This window comes from Cnephaeus nilssonii, assembly GCF_951640355.1.
Source record: "Cnephaeus nilssonii genome assembly, chromosome: 1".
Lineage (NCBI taxonomy): Eukaryota > Metazoa > Chordata > Mammalia > Chiroptera > Vespertilionidae > Cnephaeus > Cnephaeus nilssonii.
The window spans coordinates 28,697,847-28,719,533 of record NC_137072.1 but is presented as its reverse complement, the minus strand read 5'-3'; the positions used below and the strand labels follow the sequence as shown (position 1 = coordinate 28,719,533).

The 21,687-nt window shown below is 45.3% G+C and overlaps 1 protein-coding gene across 3 annotated transcripts in view; it reads right to left on the bottom strand.

Moving 5' to 3' along the window:
* Nucleotides 1-21,687, bottom strand: part of FRMD4A (FERM domain containing 4A) — a 341,454-nt gene that overhangs the window by 220,823 nt on the left and 98,944 nt on the right. Inside the window, exon 1 of one of the 3 annotated variants that reach the window (XM_079778680.1) lies at nucleotides 19,107-19,377. The exons of the other annotated variants lie outside the window; for them this stretch is intronic. The gene's annotated coding sequence lies outside the window, so the exon portion shown is untranslated. Of the gene's footprint in view, nucleotides 1-19,106; nucleotides 19,378-21,687 lie in introns of those variants that run through there. 3 annotated transcript variants of the gene reach the window in all.

Sequence of the window (21,687 nt, the reverse complement as noted above, 5' to 3'; positions counted from 1 at the left end):
TCCAGGAAGGTGCTGGCGCATTCTGCACTACACTTAGCCACTGGGCACCGAAAGAATAGTAACTTGACTGTCACAGCTGGGTTGTGCCACTGCTAGAGTATCTTCTGACAGGATTTTCTTTACCTCCAGTTCAAGTATATCATTAAATCCACTTACACACACATATTCACACAATCTGCAGGCTTTGCTTTCTACTCAGGCTTAGAATCCCAGACAACTTTGGTTCTATGATTGGAGCACCTGGAGTCTCTGAAGATATAGAGACTTAATCACCCTCCTCCTCCTCCCCCCCCCTCCTCCTCCTTCCTTCTTCCCCCTCCTTCTCCTCCCCCTCCTCCTCCTCCTTTTTTGGAGATGGCTCAGAGATAGGAAGAGTGCCTACTCCTTGTAAGGGAAAGGGAGTTGGGCATTTCTATCGGAAAGGGAGTCCTGTGCAATCTGAATGGAGGGTGAGGGGTAACAGGTGAAAACAGTGTAGAGAGCAGAGTCCTCAAGGCCTGAAGAGTAGATTTCTGAGGTTGTTGCAAAACATCTCTCCATCATTATGCTCTGTTCTACCATTTGTGAGCTATGGATATCTTCATACTGAATAACAAGTCCTCCGAGATCTGGCCTCACCTAACCTCATCTGTTTATTTTTAAATGCTCTCCTTCTCTGTCCCCTCAGTCCCAAGAGCCAGCCATCCTGGACTTCATAATTCTTTTCTCCAAGGGCCACATTCTCCCATGCGTCAGGGCCTGGCCCATGCTGTCTCCTTTGCCAGGAAAACACTTTTTCTTCACTGATGTCCTCAAAGGACCACCGCTGCCTGTCTACTCTATGCCACGTGCTGAGCCAAGTGCTGGAGACACAGGGGTGATCAAAGAAACCGCAATCCCACTTCTTAGAGGTACTGGCTTGAGGGAAAGAGAGGCACATTGTGCAGACTCAGCTGTGCTGACACACCCTTTCTCCTCTCCATGGGCGTTTCCACCCCATCTGGCAGCTTCCCGCCATAACTCCGGATGCCAGGCTCTGCCCCTCCCAGCGGTCCCTCCCAGGCCATGCGCTGTGGCCCACAGAGCATGGGGGTCGGGATGTGGGTTCTGAGTGCTGGGTCTGTTTTATCTTGGCTTCACCAGGGGGAGCGGTGTGTAACCCTCCACAAGTCACTGCACCCACTGTGCCTCAATCCCTAGTCTAGGAAATGGAGACCATACTAGTGCCAACCTTCAGGGGCGGCTGTGAGGAGTAACTAATGCACATAAGAGTGTGGGACTCTGCTTGGAGCATAGGGGGTTCTCAATCAGTATCACCTTCAGAAGTCTAGTCAGGGCGTGCGAGGTGCCTCCGGGCAGGAGTGTCAGAAAGTGTACTCATCCCAATGCACCCCGTCCCTCCTCACACCCTCCATCAGGATTCCATCAGGATGGCGGGTGAGGCTGCAGCTCTGTCCCTCACACCAGATTTTCTGCTACTGTGGCAGGGTCAGGACAGGCTTCCTCTGGGTGGCTGTTCCTAGGGCTGAGCAAGCACATGGCCTTCACAGAACGGAGCTCTGTGGCGCCCTGGTCATATCTAGAGGGGCACCTCATCCAACAGGGCTCCTGGAGGTCCCACCTTCTCCTCAGGGTCATCATGGTCTAGCTGGCAGTCATCAAGACAGAGAGCTGATGTAAGGAACGCTGGAGCTGGCCTAGGAATGGGGGTTTAGGAGAGTCGTTGTGTGACGTGTGGGGTAATACCACCAAGGACAACAAGGACCGCCAGGCCACAGGCTGCCCTGTTAACAAAGGAGAAGAAGACCTCTTGCTAACGTGGAGGTCGTGCCTGTTTCCCTGGGCAGGTTCAGGGCGTTATTCTTATACACACACTGTTCACAGCAGAGCATCCATGCAGACATCCTTTAAAAGTGGCTGAGTGAGGCATAAACCCCAAAGAAACAATACATGCAAAGGAGCAACAAGAACTATACTCCCTTCTAACACCCACCATTCTCCTTAGGGTGAGGAAAGATGAGGGCAAACACCTGGTCTCTGCCATGTAGAGTCTTGGCTTCAGTATCTTAGGGACAGACTGTTTGAGGTGGAATGAAGATGAGTTTTTCCAAAGGAAAAGGTAAATATGTACCCTTTTGGGGGGTTTGATGACTGCACTTGGAATTTTTATAGTTGAAAAGGAGACCTGATGGATTATTCAGATGGGGACCACAGACTCAAGGAAAACAATTTTTAAAATTCCATATAAAAAGATAAGGTTGTCTTTATGCACCTAAAAGAATATCATGGGTATGAGGTGAAGACATTAAAAGTAAGAATTTGATAACAGTAAAAATAAAATTGAACGAAAAAGTGAAGATTGAGATGCTCAATGAACACAAAGTATCTGCATGGAGAACTCCCAAAGGAGACTAGATTTCAGCCTAACAGATACGATGTGTCAAGAGCCCAGCACATTATATATATCATGTCCATAGATGAGGAGTGTCATAAACTTATAGGGACAGAGGTATAAAACCAAACTGAAATGTAAAACAAGGGAAGTCTAAGGACAATAAAAGAGCCTTTAAAGATATGTTCAAAGCAAAAAGATGAAAGAAAAGAATGTTTTCATTATTTGGAGCCAATGAATTTTTGTTAAAAGATGAACCGCTGAACTATTCAGTTGTTGTTTTGTTTCAATCTTCTCAACCAAGGCAGGAAATGGTAGGACTAACTACTAAAGAATATAAACCTTGTTCCCCCAAATAAATTCCAGGTGGCTCATAAAGTCATATATTAAAAATACACAGGCGCTCAGCCGGTGTGGCTCAGTGGTTGAGCATTGACCTATGGACCAGGAGGTCACTGTTTCGACTCCTCATCAGGGCACATGACCGGGCTGCAGTCTCTACCCCCAGTAGGGGGAGTGTGGGAAGCAGCCCATCGATGATATTTCTACCTCTCTCCTTCTCCCTTCCTCTCTGAAATCAATAAAAATATATTTTTTAAAAATACACAGGCTATTATTTATTAGACCTTTCTAAGCATAAAAGCAATGGATGAGCCAATAGAAAAAAAATTAAGGATATGACTCCATTAAAAATAATTCTACTCCACAAGGCACAGTAAGCAAAAGGAAAATAAAACAACAAATGTAACTTTGGGGAGAGGATGAAAACAACTATAAGGAGGGGTTAATATGTTAAAGATAAAATTATTTAATTAGTGTATAATTACAAATTTATTGGAAGACTACTATTACCCTACAGGAAATAAAACTAAAATGCAAATGACATTCATATTCTTTGACTCAGTAATTTCTCTTCTAGAGAAGAGATCTATCTCTCTGGTAATCAAGAGAGTAATCTATCCTAATAAACTAGGAGAAAAGGGTTAATAATTATATGTAATAATGGACACTATAGTGTGTTCATTCAGCAAGTGTTTATGATACATTCGTCATATGCCAGACATCTTATTAAACACTAGAGGCCCAGTGCACGAAATTCGTGCACAGGAGGAGGGGAGGGTCCCTCAGGCTCTTGCAACCTGGGACCCCCTCGGGGGATGTATGACTGCTGGATTCCTGTGGGATCGGGCCTAAACCGGCAGTCGGACATCCCTCTTGCAATCCAGGACCGCTGGCTCCTAACTACTGGCCTGTCTGCCTGCCTGATCATCCCTAACCACTCTGCCTGCCTACCTCATCACCCCTAACCACTCGCCTGCCTGCCTCATCTCACCTGCCTGCCTGATTGCCCCTAACCGCTCACCTGCCTGCCTGATCACCCCTAACCACTCGCCTGCCTGCCTCATCGCACCTCCCTGCCTGATCACCCCTAACCACTCTGCCTGTTTGCCTGATCACCCCTAACTACTCACCTGCCTGCCTCATCATCCCTAACTGCCTCTGCCTGCCTGCCTCATCTCCCCTAACCACTCTGCTTGCCTGCCTGATCACCCCTAAACACTCTGCATGCCTGCCTAATCACCCCTAACTGCCTCCTGCCGCAGCAGCTTCATCCAGAAGGACATCCAGAATGACGTCCAGAAGGTTGTTCGGCTGTCCGGTCTAATTAGCATATTACACTTTTATTATTATAGATAATGATGGACGCAATTTTGTTCCCATACGTAAGGGACTTCCATGTTCACTAGAGAAACTACCCAAATTAAAAGGCGGTTACAGTGTGATTCATGTGACAACAGGGCAGGTGTAAGATGCTATGGGTCAAAGAAGGGGGCTCTAACTCACACCTGGGGAATGGTCAATACGCAGGTGAACAAGTGGTATCTGCAGAGCAGGACATCTGGCAGAGGCAACCTGATGTAAGAAGGCCTGGAATGGGAGAGAACATGGCATGTTCTGGAAACATGAGCCATGCAATAGAGCTGGAGCAGAGTGGTGGGTCCGTGAGGAACAGTGAGGAATACAGTAGGAGAGCCTTATTTACAGTAACAGTAAGAAGGAGGCGCAATCATATATCCAATGGTCTGAGAATGACAAAACCACTGATGAAATAATAAGTAGCCACTGATCACTGTTTCCAATCAATTTAATTCTAACTGATGCAGAAAGGGGTGTGCCTAAGAAGATAGACAAACACTTGGAAAACTGTAAAGAGATACTAAAACATAAGCTGTCTTTCTCAGTGTGTATTATCCCCCAATGATTTGTAAACAATCATAGAGAGTGCACTGATCTAGTTTACAGTTGACAAAGAGGTTTAGATCAGGGGTCCTCAAACTTTTTAAACAGGGGGCCAGTTCACTGTCCCTCAGACCGTTGGAGGGCCGGACTATAGTTTAAAAAAAAAACTATGAACAAATTCCTATGCACACTGCACATATCTTATTTTGAAGTAAAAAAACAAAATGGCAAAAACACCCGCATGTGGCCCGCGGGCCGTAGTTTGAGGACGCCTGGTTTAGATGGTAGTTTCAATTTTTTCAATTGGGATTATATTGTATACTAGTGACCCAGAGCACGAAATTGCACAAGACCCAGACCCGCGGGAAATCGTGCGAGACCTGGGACACCAGACCCCGCTGCGCCGCAGGACTCCCACAAGTCCCACCACGCTGTGAGACCCAGAGTCAAGTCCCCGCTCACCAGCCCCTGCCTTGCCGTGCTCGCAGCCCCACCCACCCGCATGCGCCTCGCTGCGCACACAGCCTCCTGGTGACCGGTCTTTGGTCGTTATGGCATTAGGGCCACCGGGTTTTCATAATATAGATAGTTTTGTGTTCTACTCTTAATTCACATGCCAGAAGCACAGCATTCTGAATAATGAAAATAAAAGGCCTCCACTTGAATATGGTTAAACCATTTCTGGAAATCTGTGTTCATTTCTGGGTACCATCTTTTATGTAGGAAATGAAAGAAACTGGAGCAAGGCCAAAGTAGAGTAATCAGACTGGGCAAAGCTGTGGAAGCCATGTCTCCTCAGGGCTGATGGGAAAAGTGCCTACTAGTCTAAATAGCAAAGACTCCAGGGTAGGGTGCCCTATAACTTACTGTCCATGCCAACACGCTTTTGTGAGTGAAAGAGAGCTATTATTGATTCTTTGGAGATAACAGGTATAAACTGGACTGTCCTGGGCATGCCTGGATGTGGAGACTTGCCAACTTGATGATTTTATGCTAATTTGATTATTAAATTAGATAATGGAGAACATTGCTTTGGTGGGCAGAAATGGAATCAATGAGTAGAAGTTCCAGAAGACACATCTGAACTCAACAGAAGGAAGAACTGTCAAACAGGCATCATTGTTCAAAATGAAAAGGATTGCCCCATCATCACTTCAGTATCAGGACAGGCAAGAAGATCACTAGCCAGGGCTCTTGTAGAAAGGATTTCTAAACTCTGGGGGAAGGTGGGCCAGACATTCTCTAAGCCATGGACACATGTGCACACCTACAGACAAGAATTCCAAGAAAATACATTCATTCTAATAACTCAGATATTTACTTATAATGCTTCCTGTTACAATATTACATGTAGTTTGATAAAACAAACATTCACATCATCTATTTACTGCTTCAGAAGACTTTTTTAAAATTTCACACTACAGACCGGTAGGCACAAATACATTTTCTACCTTATTTTCCTGCTAATTTCCTTTGTATAAATGTACAATCAAATGTCCTCTATTTAAATGCAACGTTGTGTGAAATGACTGTGTATCTGCTGCTGGTTTAGCATTCATGTATTTGATAACCAATAACTCCATCACATTTTCTTGGTAACATGAATTTACATATTTGGCTCCAATATCAAATTCAACATGTTATTTTAAATTAATTTGTAATTTTTTTGCTTATGTTTGATTAGTAAGGTGAGACAACACTATTTACAACTACAGGTCTTACTAAGCAATAAGTTATCACATTTAAAAACTATGCTTTTTTAAATTATTGATTTTAGAGACAGAGGAAGGGAGAGAGAGTGAAACATCGATGTGAGAGGGTACCATGGATAGGCTGCCTCTTGCACACCCCTTACTGGGGATCGAGCCCACAACCCAGGATGGAACCAGAGACCTCTCAGTGCATGGGGCACTGCTCAACCAACTGAGCCACACTGGCCAGGCCTATCACATTTTCATTGTAAATATTTTGTTGACACTAAAATGATATACTGGTATATGTGATTGAAACAGAATGAAACATAATAGGCACTCTATAATATTTTATATGAATTAATAAATATATATATATTAAAATAACATATCCTTATACATCATTTCAAGGGCAATTCCAAAATATAGTACTATACAACTTATTTTGCATTCAGTGAGATGTGATTTAATTTGCCTATTCTATGAAAACACACCCCTAAACACAGGCTCAGGAACATGCACATTCTTTGTAGTTTATATTATCCACATGGCCACATGTGGAATGAGCAGATTGGACATTGATCTGCCATTAGTAGGAGCTAGAGGTCTTGTCACAGAGATAAGAATTTGGGAATGGGTTTTCATTCCCATAAACAACTCTCTTTGTGTATCACTACAGTCAAACTCTCCAGTAGCCCTGGGATGTATGTGCTGGGGGTAGGAAGAGCCGATGGGGACTGAAACAGTATTCTAGACTAGGCGTCCTCAAACTACGGCCCGCAGGCCACATGCAGGTGTTTTTGCCATTTTGTTTTTTTTACTTCAAAATAAGATATATGCAGTATGCATAGGAATTTGTTCATAGTTTTTTTTTAAACTATAGTCCGGCCCTCCAACGGTCTGAGGGACAGTGAACTGGCCCCCTGTTTAAAAAGTTTGAGGACCCCTGTTCTAGACCATCTGAAAGCCACTGGAATTCCATTATTAGGTCTTTGGTGACTCTTAAAACATAGCGGGAGAACAGCCACGATGAAAATGGGGTGGCCCTCCAGGCCACCTGCTTTCACAGAACCTGCATGGAACAGGAAGCAGCCACTCGTGCCCTAAGTCCAGGGGCCCTGTGCCCTGATGTCAAGTCCTCCAGGTTTCCAAGGAAGCACTCCGGACCGACTGCTGACCCTCGTGACACTCATGCTTAATTTGGACCAAATACCCAGCGTCATCACAGCAGAGAAGATCCGAGGAACAGGGGTATTCCAGATCTGGAAAGCCACCAGTCCTGCAGGGTGGTCCCAGCTCCAGAAGATTCAGCAAACCCTTGCCCCTCCCCCACCCAACACCCTAATAAAAGGTGCAGGGAGAGCCTGCAGTGCTTACATTAGGGGCATTTTTTACAGCTACCTTTGATGTCTGTATGGGGCAGTCCATCTGGGCTGGAGCCTGCATGTTTATATCCCGAGTTCTCTGGGAAGGACTCTGCTGGAGCCTCGCTGGCAGGGACTTCTCCCACTTACACAAGCTGCTCTGGCAGTTCCTTCCCTCCACTCATCTTGTCTGAGGTTTCAACACTGGCCAGCTGCCCATGGACTACCCCAGACGCCTCCCAGGGACCTGCTCCTGCTGCCCCAGCTCCAGGCACAGGACAAGTTTCTAGCGCGGATGCATTTGTTCCCCCAAAACAGTTAAAATGGGGGTGGGGCATGAGGCTGGCAGAGGAAAGGAGATGGAGATGGGTGAGAGGGGGAGAAAGAAGATTCTGGAACCAAAGGAGGTCCCTTCCTTTCACCCCATTCTCTGATGTAAATGCTGTCACAGGAAATCATGCAGTGCCTTCTAATGCAATGGACATTGCAAATGGGAGTTCTAAGGCTGTCCAGGGTGCTTGTCATTAGTGAGCAGTTGCAGCAATAAAGATGTTATGTGGTATCTATTAGGCAAATCAAAAATTCGAATTGCTCAAAGCTTTGGCAGGAGGTAATTACTGTGTTGACTACACATAGTGAAACAGGATGAGACTGAGCCTACTGTTTGGGCTGTTTCCACAAAAGAAGGTAGGAGGAATGTGTTTTTGCCTGTATCCGAACTGATTAACAGATGGCAGGGTTCCTAATCTTTCCTCTTTCCTAGTGTCTAAGGGTGTACGTGTGTCTTTTCAAACACTTTGGTAACCAAACTTGAGTGTATTTCCAGCATGTGCTTCAGAAAAGCCCTGGAAATAAGTTTGTGATTAGATCACTGGATAAGGAAAGCCAAAACGTTAAATCAGTACAAATCCATGAGGCAGGGGTAGTGATTGCATCTGACATCCTTCAGTGTCTAGCATGGAGCTTTAAACACAAAAGTCTCAGTAAATATGACTGATTAAAAGCATGGAGTTATAATTCTTGATGGTGGAGATGGTTTCACAGGTGCAGACATTTGTCAAGATTTATCAAACTGGATGTGTACTTTCAATATGTGCAGCTTATTATACATCAATGACACATCAATAAACTCATTTAAAACATGTGAGTCAGAGATGTCCCCTTCACAAGTCAAGAAAAGAGACATTACCCTGGCCTGGTGGCTCAGTTGGTTGGAGCATCTTCCAGTACACCAGAAGGTGACGGTTCGACTCCCAGTCAGGGCACATACCCAGGTGGCGGTTTAGATCCACGGTTGGGACACATATGGGAGGTAGCCAATCAATGTTTCTCTTTCTCTCTTTCTTTCTCCCCCCGCCACTCTCTCTCTCTCTCTTCCTTCTCTTCTCTAAAATCAATAAAAAAATAAAATTTAAAAAAGAGACAGACCACCAGAATGACAAGGAGATTTCAATTTGTGCAAAAGCCCATCTCTTAGGGTTCTTCACACTTCCAGGAATTACCTCCTTTTTTACATCGTATGTTCTTTTTATTTGAAGTGTGGTAATTACAATTTTTCTCAGGCGTGTCAAATTCAAGACTGAGCCACGGAGACTTTAAATATCACCTCTCCAGGGCTGAGACCCACTTTGTATCTCCACGCAGACTTTCTCCTTTCCCAGGCTTGTATGAGTGCGTACAAACTGCCCACTCAGCACCTCCATCTGTATATCCCTCAACATCCCAAACTCTCTGACCCAAACAGAATTCCTGACTTATCTTCTCCCCAAACCACCTTAGCCCACCGTTTTCACCTCTCACATATTACCAACGTTCTATCCCCATGTTCTGTTCTTTAGGCCCCCAAATTTTCTCTTCATCTCACATCTTACATCAACCCACCCAAAAATCTTGTCGGTTCTCTTAAAATATACAGACCCTGAACACTTTTCATCATCATCATTTCATCACTTTTAGGATTCTTACAATGGCCACCTACCTGGCCACCCTGCTGTTACCTCCGCCTGCCTGGCAGTCTGGTTCCCCCCTAGCACCCTACCCATCCCTGTGCAGCCCAAGTGCTATCAGGGTGCTCCCCAGATCCACACTCTGCAATGGTCCATGCCTCCAGGCAGAGCCTTCAAGGCCTCAACCTCTGTGCTCCCTTGCTTGGTGTGTTCTTCCACACTCATCTCCTTGCTGTTCCCTACTCTGGGCCTTTGATGAGCTCTTTCCTCTGCCTGGAATGTGCTCCCCAGACACACTCACAGGGCTCACTCATCTGTTCACACCCTTTAAATCTTTGCTCAATTATCATGTTTTCACAGTATCTCATCTGACTCCTGTATCTAAAACAGCAACCTTGCTGTACTTCCCATTCTCTGCTTTATTTTCTTCACAGCAATTACCACCTTCTACCACACCACATAATTTACTCATTTAAGTCTGTCACCTGTCTCTTCCCCTTAGAATGCAATCTCCCTGAAGGCAAGAATTTTTGTCAGTTTTGTTCACTGACACATTCCTGGGGCACAGAGGCATACCAAGTGTGTGTTGACTGACTAACCAAATGAATGAGTTGTGGTTGTCCAGATACTTTCTGTTATTTTGTCAGCTGGGGTTTGCAAGGCTACACCCATGTAAAGGATAACTGTGCTGCATCCTTATTCTCTTCTCTTTGACAAGAAATCTGCAGAGAGAGTAGTCTGAGCTGAAAAGTAGAGAGAGAAGGGCAGGTAAGAACACTATGCCTAGGCAGGGAAAAAATCATTGTAGCTATATGCAAACAAAAACTGAGAAACACAATATACGTGAAATTATTACTCAATTTTGAGCACCTACCAAATAAGAGGCATACTATTAGGTGCTGTGACTCAGAGATAAATAAGGCATGGTCCTTCCCTTAGAAAGGTATGGGGAGATCCCAGGCAGGTAGCTTAGTTGGTTAGAGTGTTGTTCCGTTATGTTCCAAGGTTTCAGGTTCAATCCCTGGTCAGGGCATATACAAGAAGTAAACAACTGCTGCATAAATAAGTGGAATATCAAATGTATTCTTATCTCTCTCACATCAATAAATAAATTTTTAAAAAAAAAGTTATGAAGAGATATATGTACAAAGATCATTGCAACAGATATCTGAGGATGCTTTGGGAGAATACAGGAGGAACACTTGTTCTGCTTGGAGGAACAGGAGAGGAAGCAGATGGCTGGAATTAAGGAATGAGCAGGGGCATCTTGCAGAGAAGGATCAGAGGGGCCTCTCGATCTGAAGGACAAGCATTTGCAAGAGGCTGATGTCCAGAAAAGATCAAATGTGCTTGAGAAAGGCAATGGTTGTGTGTGTGTGTGTGTAAGAGAGGCGTAGGGGGGAGGAAGAGAGAGAGAAAGGAGAGAGAGGAAGATGGTCAAGAGGAGGCCCTGAACTATGATGGTGGCAGTGGACACCTCACCCCAAAAGAATATGGGAAGGAAACATGAACAAAGCATTAGAGAAATGTATTGTAAAAGGCCAGAAGAGTTAAATACTAGTAATGCAGCAAAGAGGAAGAGTGAAGGAGCTGCGGTAAGTCATTATCATGGGGAAATGATTTTTAAGCCCTAGGAGGAAGAGAAACAGGAGTAGTAAAAAACCATGGGTAGAGTTCCAATAACAAAGGGGGACTCAGGAGAGCATTTGCTCACCCTGGAATACCTCAGAGGGAGGCTCCTCTGGGGAATCATATTTAGGGAAAGTTGATAAATAGCCAAAGAATCAGCTGTTGCAAAGCCATCTGACAGGCAACCTCCCCCAGTGAGGGTCTGATGAGAAGGGGTGAATTATGCTTTGTGTTGGTTTCATCCTCCCCTTCAGGGCTTCAGGGACAGCTGTGTAACTCATCATCCTTGGTCTCACCTTTCTTACCTACAAACAAGCAAATATGCTCACATAACAACTATTTTCTATTTCCACTATAAAACCAAAAAACACTGTATAAAACTTACAGTTTATGGAATTGTTCCATTGGGTTTTGTCAGTTCTCTAGGAACATGATCAATTCTATCCACAAGAAGAAAAGAAGAATCTAGCTATATACAACACAGAGGACTGGCCCTGGACAGTAGCTCAGGTGGTCAGAGCATCAACCAGCTATGCCTAGGTTTTGGGTTCACTCCCAGTCACGGCACATACAAGAATCAACCAATGAATGCATAAATAAGTGGAACAACAAAGCTCTCTCTTCCACCCCTCTTCCTCTCTCTCAAATCAATAAAATTTTTACAAAATTAAAAAATACAAAAGACTGTGCTTTGGGGTCTTATTCTCTAAGTGTCAGATATCTTTCCAAGTGGGAAGTTAGTGATCTCTGTATCTAAATAGCACACAACCTTAGGAACAGGATGGCAGACAAACCAAACTGTGGTGGGTGACAGAAACCATATTTTCCACAATAAAGAAAAAAGGAACCACAAACAAATACCAGGTTATAATTTCTTCCTAAGATGATAGGCACACTCCACCCTGTCAAGGCAAACGATGCCCACAAGCTGTCTCTGAGGCTTCACCTAAAATATACCCTTGTCCTGGATGTAGCCATAATGTTCTATAAATACTTTCCCTGTTTTTATATTTGTGTGATGCTCTGATTCTGCTGTCTGTGTGTGCCTGTTTAATCCATCCCAGAAGATGGGCCACCTATGATATTTACTTATTTTATCTAACACCTAGGAGGCTATTAAGTGCATAAATAACTTTTGATGACTATTATGTAAGTTGACATGTTGATGTCTCATGCTACAAGGAAACTCTCCCAGCATTTGCCGTGGCCAGGTGTGGGGTGCAATGGAGAAAAACTCCCATGGGCACCCAAGACATTCTCGATTCGAAGCTTATTTCTGTTATTAACTTGCTGCACTAATTACTTGGGTGAAACATAAATAAGAAAACAGGAGTTGAAAATATTTCTACTTAATGGCAATGAATGGAAGTAACTAAAGAGTTGTAAACAGTATTTGGATTTTTGCTTTTATTGCTAAGGGAAAAAATGGCAATACCACTGATTAACAAACCATGGGTAATTCTTATTTCTATTCTCAAATGTTTTCAAGATAAAAGTCCTAAGAGCTTTCTGATGATTTTTGAAGATTGAAGACTTTCAGAAGGAAGGGTGATAGGATCCATTTGTACAAAGGCAAAAGCATATTTCTTCCTTCCCCGCCTGCAACTGGCCCTCTTCATATTGATGTTCCAGGACTCACTGGGGACTCAGGGACGCAGCAGGAGGTCTCCCGTGCTTAGGAGGCCTCCTCTGTCCCAATAAGGTAAGGAACACTAGGGTGATGCCTTTATCTGCAAAATCCTTCCTGGAAGGCCAGGTGACATTTATGAAATATCAGAGCTAAAGGTCATTCCCCTTACTGCAACTTTCTCTTTATAAAATTCACATCAGGATTGTAGGTAAGGAGGTAACATTTATTTCAGAGGTATCTCCATTTCCATGCCGACTGGCCTTCTTATACCCCAATGTGTTCCAATTTCACCTCCCCCTCCCGCCATGAAGTTACCATTGTTAGCCATGTGACAAAAGCAAGCCAAGTACAGAATACAAAGACACATTACTTATTTTAAGAGTCTCCCATATCTTTTTTCGATAGGTGCTTCACAGATATTATCTCACTGGCTTCTCAGAATGTAACTTTTCTTAGAAATAAAAAAAAAAACCTGAGACTCAGAGAGATTCAGTAATTCACCCAAGGCCTCATAGCTACTAAGGGGCAGAGCCAGAAATCAACCCAGGGCTCAATGACACCACAGCTCCACTCAATCTGCCATACCGGGCTGCATCACATAAAAATCCTGTCAGGCGGTAGGAACTCTAGTCTTGGCACTGCAACTAAGACCCTGGCAAGATCCCCGAACATCTGTAAGCAGCTCCTCATTTGCAAAAATGATCTATGTATCCACCTTTAATTGTAAGACTCCGTCCATCTGAAATGTTTGACTTGACTGATAACCCCCAAATATCGTCTGTGCATGGTTCGTAGACAACGCTGCACATCTGGTGTGACTTCAGCCCCTGCTACTCTGCTGTATTTGGGGCCTCTGCTCTCCTGCCAAGACCTGCAGGCTACATCTGTGCTACTGGTCACTCTGTAGTTACTCTGTTACAAAACACTCAGCCATCCCAATAAAAGGGGATTGAGAAGGCAGAACACTGCCCTCCATTGTGTTCAGCTCCAGTCTGGTTCTTATCCTCACCACCCTCCCTCTTTTTTGCTCTCTCGCTCTCGCTCTCTCGCTCTCTCGCTCTCTCTCTCCCTCTCCCTCCCTCCCTCCCTCCCTCCCTCCCTCCCCCGCCCCCCCAGAAAGAGAAAGAAATATCCAATATTTATTGGGGGTAGCCAGTGGGACAGAGAAATGGGTAAGCCCACACTGCACTTCCCAGCTCAGTTTGTAGGTATATCGCCCAGCTCCAGATGGCTCCACACTATTTGGTCTCCTAGTTCGCGTTTGTCACATTTATAATACTTGTTCACAGGCATGTGGTGAGAGTATAATTGTGCATTTTATGGTTATGAATGGCACAGCCTGGCAACTCTCCGATTATTATTTCCATTCGCTGTCATGCATTATCAATCTAATTCCCCATTACATGCCATTTTTTGCATGCATTCCTCACCCAGCAAGGACAAAGAAAGTGCAAAAGCCCTGTGAAGAAGACTGCATCACCAGAAGAACAGGCTGATTTTGCTGGAAATTGGGACGTTATAGCCTCAAATTGGGGGGACAGCTTTGGGCTAATTCAAGGTGAAAGTTACTGTTAAATGGTTTAGTATTTTGCATCAGTACCAAGACTTCTGGTCCTGAGGTTGGCAAAGTATTGCTAACTGTGAAAAAGGGGCCATACCACAAGATGGACTAGGAAAAGGTCAGACACAGGAGGACCTAACAGATGACATTTCACTTTAGACCACTCGGATTTCCAGATTTCTAAAGACACTTAAATATATTGATGTTGGAATGTGGGCTGAAAAGTTCACTTAGTGCTTGGCTTACTCCTACAGAACCTATTGAGTGTCCAGCATGAGTAGAGGGTTCAATGCTGTGAGCATTAAGTGAACAGAAAGTATGTGGTAACCATGAATTGGCAAATAACTGCTAATAAGATAGGAAAGCAATAAGATGCATGAGGATATAGTCAGAGTTTGGGGAGAAAGGTATACAAGTACAAATGTTTTTGACCATGGGTAAATTAGTTTCTTCTTGTGATACATCATGGAGTAATTGGCGCTCCAATTTTAAAACAAAAACACCCCCAACCACCACAGATAGAGATCTGGCTTCCTAACAAGCTGGATCCTACACGCTACATTTCTGAATTAGACTACGCTTTGCCTGAATATTTGCACAGGGGTTATTCACTCAGTTCAAATGGAGGCTACCAGCTCACTCCTTCTTGATTATTTGGTAGTAATAAGGCCATCGAATTAAACTAAAGCTATCAAATTCCCTATAACAATCTTGGCCTTTATACTTAGCAATAATTTATATCTGTAGTTCAAGAAGAATATATGTTCTATTTTGGGAGACAATACCTAGTTTCCATGGAATCAATTAAGAATTGATTCAGCACCCAAGAGAAGCATGAATGCAATCCACTGAACAGTAGAAACAGCTCTGATCATCTTCTGACAAAGGCATAACGATAGGTATTTTTAGGAAAACACCATTAGCGGCGGAACAGGCTGCCTCAGTGTAAGGGTGTGCCTAAATCATCCCTTATAAGAGCAAGACATGCTGATCCCATGGGACAGAGGAAGGGTGTCAGCTGACGGATTTAGGGAACCAAAAGGAAACTGCTGTGGAGAGAATTTTTGATAAGCCAGTTTATGCTGATTCAGAAAGCTTCTTCCAGAAGAGAGTAGTGAAACCAGCAAGCCTTTGTGTGCAATGGTAACCCTGCAGCCCAGGGGAGCTAGTGAACCAGCTCTTGAGATTAAATGGCCTGGGAGAAGCAATCACATAAATGTAAACCACTACCAAGGTGATTCGGGCTGATGATGGCTACGAGGAACACCCTTCCCAACGAGCTCGGTTTTTAGTGGCCACTTTCCCCAGATTCTTTCAGTCTTTGAGCTTGTTGTAGGAAAAGTTCAAGTACCCATGTATCCTACATAACCGATGGAATGATCTCTTCTCTTCCTTTTCTACTTCAACTCCTGCCTTTTAGGAAACATCCAGTGTCTTCTTTTGTTGCTTTAATTCCATTTGCAGAGAGTACTGGACAGCAAAGAATCAGAAAGGGACGTGGTAGAGTGAACAGATAGCCAGTGTCCGTGGAGTTCACAAGGAAATGTGGGCCTGAGGCACCTGCTGATCCTGTCCAGGAAAAGCAGCTCCTCTTTTCACCTCCTTTAGCTCAAGAAGAATCCAGTTTTTTAGAATTTAGGTCAAATAATCACTGGAAGGTCTTTATTCCATGGTTTCTCTTCCCATGAAGTCTCAGAAATAGTTTTTAATGGAAATGCTGGAATTTTCCACAATTAATACACCTAAATAGAGAATTTCTGCCACAGATTTTATTGACACATCAGGTGCTATCCAAAATATAAAGTTATAAGTTAAAGTCATTGATGAGTACAGACTTATATACCCTCATACTATGTAGAGTGGTTTAAAATTACTCCATCAGCTATTTAACTGTTAGCATGTCTGTTTCTCATTTTGAAATAGTTACATGGAAGTTCTCCAGAAGCTATACTATCCTTTTTTATTTTTTTTAAAAAAAGGTATTTACACATGCAGTATATTTAAGAACAAAGCTTTAGATTTGAAAGTGCTCCTTCATCTTTTCAGTCATTCAGTTTGTCAGACTAAATGCAACTCTTGTAACAAATAAGTATATGGCATGTGAATAGAACTATAAGTATTTTACTTTTACACACATACACACATAGAGGCATCAATAATGTGACCACAAATGACATATTTATGCAGTAAAGTCAGCGAAGCTCTTCCTTGGACGAGGTCTCACTCTACCCCATACTTACTAAAAGACAAAGGTAGCCCAACAGGTCCCCTCAATACCAAAGCCCGTGGATCTTCCATCTCATCACTGCCTTTCCCGTCACAAACAGGCCACACTTGTTTCATCAGCTCATCAGGGTTGACTGAAGGGCCCTTCCTTCACACCTCTGGTATACATTCTATTCCACAGAGCTTTTTCCAAGTTCTAGAACCCAAGCAAGGGCTTAGACTTGGCTTTGCCTTTGACCTCAGGCTGTAAATTTGCTATTATGATAAAATGGAGCACTGTACACATCTGTAACGCAGTTCTCATGGATTATTAAATCAGCAACTCACTGAACCTCAAGGGGTCCTGGTTTCCCCAACAACAAGATCATGCTAATGGTAGAAGCCACCTGCCAAGCTATCAGGGGACTTGGCACCAATGTCTACAAATTACACAGAGGCCCTGTGCCATAAATAACAAGTCTTATTAATAAAATTAGTTGAAGATGAGAGCCAAAAAGATGATAGCAATAGCAGGGGCAGATCATACGTGGTCAGAACAAAAGAGGGTAGAGAGATTTTTCTGATCCTCGTTTCTATAGATACGCTTCCCCCCTTTAATACAAGAAGAGTTTAATGCTATTGTTGTTGTTTATTCTAAAAGGTTACTTCTACCCACACAACTTTTCACATTAGGTGTTACTTCATTTCAAGTTATCTGAAGGCAACATTCTACTCATTGACCAGACGATATGGTGTTGATTTCAAAGCATGTCCAAATATTGCTTCCAGTTAAACTGTGCTATGTAACCTCTCATGACCAAATGGATTCTGACCTATGTGCATCCGGACCCTCATTCCTGCTGTGCCTTAACTAAACCCAAATTTCATTTGCACCAGAATGGATCTCTCAGCCAACAGAAATGGTTCATCCCCTGAAACTCCCAATTTCAACAGACAAGCAAAACTTCAAGGATCAAAATCAGATTTCTGCTGACCTGGCGGTCTGCTCTTCTGGCCTTGCCTAAATCAGACTCCAGTGAAACAGGAGGAACTTTTATGAATGAACTTGAAGCAATTTGAAGACCAGAAACAAAACAATGAAACGTCTTCTCCCATGCTCTCCCTCAAACCCCACTTTGCTGCACATTTTAAGGAGGGCGCACAGTTCTGTATGTGCAAGGATAGATTTTTGCATTCAGCCCTGAGGTACTTTCCTCAGGGTCAGGGTGGCTTCCCGGGGTGAAGTCAGCAGTTAGCTCCTGGCTATCTAGTGCTTTCCCACAAGTCAGAGTCATGCTTTTGGGGGAGAAAAAATGAGACTTATGGATGCTGAGGTGGAAGGGGTTATGAGCAGGTGTTCTAGACTCAATCAGGTAAATGCAGATCAAGTCGCCCAGGCCAGAAGTCTAAATACAGTCAAGGCGACTCCAAAATTGAATAGGCTGTGCAACCTGAACGGCTGGGATTTAAAAAAAAAAAAACAAAAACGTGCCTTTCTTAGGTGTTCTGAGAATGCCTTCCATTCAAACTGAAAGAAGCCAGAACAGCAGCAGCAGCAGCAGCCTCTGCTGGGATGTTCCATTCATAGGGGAGAGAGAGCTTCCTCCATTCATGGTGGGGTCAGGAAGTCCTTTCCAGCATGGGATGGCCTTTCTCCGCCAGCTGAGCTTCCGGGGACTGGTCATGGCTGCATCCTTCCGAATGAGTATGTCTATTAAGTAGCTGTAGCCAGAGTTATTATGAGTACAGCAATCCCTTGGAAATCCCACGGAATTTGCTTGAATCTCCTGAGCAGTTACTCTGCTAGCAAGGCATCGGAGGAAGGCAGTTCCTGATTACACACCGGCAGCCCACACAGCTTTCAAAGTGCACTGGTTAATCTTCTCTAAACGCAGTATGTGCCAACGTTTGGGCAGCTGCCTGCAGTACAGAAGCATTGCCTGGGGTCATTTTCAAATGACCGCGTACTAACGGGGGTTTCCTCCTCTCCTCCTCCCCTTTCTGCACCAAACTTGCTGCAGCCATTTGGAATGCACAGAGCAGTCCATTTTGGCAGTCCCCGGCCGCCAGCAGTCAACCGCCACCCTTGTCTGAAATGTTCCCTCCTGCATCCAAAGGGCAGAACTCCCCTGACGTTTCCATAAAAATGTGTTTTTTTTTTTAAAAAAATCCCACCTGGTCTGCGTACAGCAAGGTCCTTTCCTTTCTCCCTGGATAAATTCAGAGAGTTCGGTGCCAAAGCAAAGTGCCTGTAGGGGAGGAGGCGGGTAGCAGAACGGAGTCTAGTGCGGGTCACACGTGGGGTTTGCACGGAAAAATGTCACATCCGCGGCATTCTCTATTCTACGCCCTGCGTTAAGAAATGCCATGTCCCTCTCACCGGCCCGGCATTTAGAAAATGAACACAGAAGTCCTGCAACAGTCCCTCGCCTCCCGGCGATCGCAGCTGGGAAACAAAGACACATTACCTTTTATTGGTTGCGCGTCCCAGGGAGCCAAGGAACTTCACGTTTGCAGCGGCGGATCCACGGAAACCGGCGTTCCATCCGCCTGGGAGCGCAGGCCGTGGCCTACTCAGTGGCATCCGCGCCCCGGCGCCTCCGCCGCCGCCGCACCCGCAGCCGCCCCGCCGGTCCCGCTGCCCCCGCCCAGCGCAGCCGGCCCTCCGTCAGGCCATCGCCAGCTCGCGTCTCTCCCGCCGAGCCTGGCCGCACGCCCGGACGCCCCGCCGCCGGCCCGCCCCTCTCCCGCCGCGCCCGGCCAGCGGCGCGGTGTGGGCGCCTCCGCCCCTCGGCCCGCGCCACGCCCCCGCGCACACGGCGCGCTCCCCCGGCGCCGGCGGGGGCTGCAGGGTCCCACGCGAGGCGGGCGAGGCGGGTCCCCACCCCGCGCCTGGAGCACCGGACAACAATGAGCCCGCCCGCGCTAGGCCGGCCGCGGCCTCCTAAAGCCCGGGAACCCGGTCACCCCGGGCTGGTGGCACACGCGAGTAGGGACAAAGTTAGGTCCTGAAGGAGGCTGCGGGCCTGGAGAGGCTGTGCGGGAGGAAGAGAAGGGAATCTAACACGGAGGACACACACACCAAAAACACACAGAAAAACCCCACCCCGTGAGCTGGAGAAAGAGGCGCCTTTGGCTGTGCTTGGCTGAAGGTGTAGCGCCCCTGAGCTAGCCCAATTTTCTAGAATTTTAATCTCCCCTCAACTCTTGGGGAATAGAAGTTCCTGTGTGATAACTATTGTCAGGGATTCGCAACAATTACTGGGGAAAGGAGACTTCCATTTCCAGGCCCTGGGGGAGGACGACCTGACAAGTACGCTTTGCAAGAAAAGAAACAACCTGGGAGAATATCCCTACCAAGAACAATAACTCAATTCACATGCCAAGCCTAAATGTTTATTGCTTCAGTAGCTCAATTTGCCCCAGACAGATTTTTTTCCCCCATGAATTGTCAAAACACAGTTGATAAAATAAAGGGCGAAGTAGACAGGGGCACCGCTTAGCTAAGGGGCAAAAACTAGCTTATCTCAGGGGTAAAATTTTTAGAGTTCATACATGGCTGAATTTCCCAGCACCCATCCATTCATCATCCATCCACTATTCAAAGGCGAGATAGGTTCTTCTGAAGGAGACCCTGGCAAATCTAGCACCATGATTTCCAGGGCACTGGCAGGAGTGCAAAACTTACAAACTTTGTAATAATAAGAAATCTTGCAATCCTATCTTCCAGAGCACACCCATTGTGTGTTCTTCTCTAAAGATCTCTGAAGAAAAATTTTGAGAGGTCAAGAGATCTCACAGTCAATAAAGGGAAACTCCGTGTACCTTTAGTGTTGGAGGTAAAGGTGAACACGTGGGTTAGAACTGCCTGTCTTACTTCAAGCTGTCTTGGTCACATGCTGGTGACTGGGGACTCACATGAGTCTTGGGATCTGAGTCAGGGGAAGCTGTTTCAGCACGGGATGTGTCTGCGTTTTTGGAGCCCTTGAGGATTGTGCCAATGCTAAGTCCAATTCTTTCAAAATGCAATTGAAGCCCGTTTCCTCCAGTCCGGAGGGCCTCAGGGGAGTGTTATTTCTTTGGATGCAGACAGTTTCCAGTGCTGGTTTGTTGTGACTGCAACACTTAGTAGGGGGTGATGGAGGGAATGTTCAAAACTACCATTTCTCTTCAGATATTTAGTTCCCATCTTTAGAAGAGTCACTGGCTTCCATTCACCTGCTGCTTTTCCACGTGGCCACTGGAATTCTCAGTATGTACTAAACTGAACCTGTCCCATGGGAAGTCCAGGTGCCCTATCCCACTACAGAGCATCTGTCCAACCCCCACAAGCCAGAAGTAGGTATCGAGGGGTCTTTTATCACCTTCCATTCACTCATTCCCCATGTTCAGGTTGTCACCAAGCATTCCTCAAAAATAGCTCTGGAAAGTTCCTTAAGAGCAGCCCCTTTTCTGACGTGCGCCAACAGCGCCTGGGGTTGGTTAACCTGTGTCGATGAGCAGCCCCTGCCCCAGCTTTCTGTGCACATCACCTTGCAACAGTCTCCAGCAGCTTCCTGACTAGGTCTTGTCTCTGAAGCCCTTTCTCCACGCTCGTTGAAGTAAACTCTCCTAAAACTCAGATCTGGTCATAGAACTTCTTCACTTAAACCTGTTCAGGACTTCCCTGACTCTTAGAAATAAAGTCCACACTTCTTCAGATGACTAGAATGGCCTGAGCACCAAACCCCCCTTATCCATCCAGCCTTATCTTCTGCTCCCTGATCCCAACAAAGTCCACTCACCCAATGCACCCAGCTCCCAGGTTCTCATTCATCTCCTTGCTATCCAGCAGCTAGTGACTTTAGAAACAACACAGATGATGTCCCTGCACAACTTAACCATTGTCGATGGCTTCTCATTGCTCTTGAAGCATCCTCTCCATCTCCCTCATGTGTTCATCTCCCTGTCCCTTTATACTTTTCCACACAGGCCACCTTTCTGCCCTTGCACAACTCTTCTCTTTGCTTTTGTAGTTCTCATTCTTCCTGGCCTGACTGCCCTTCCACC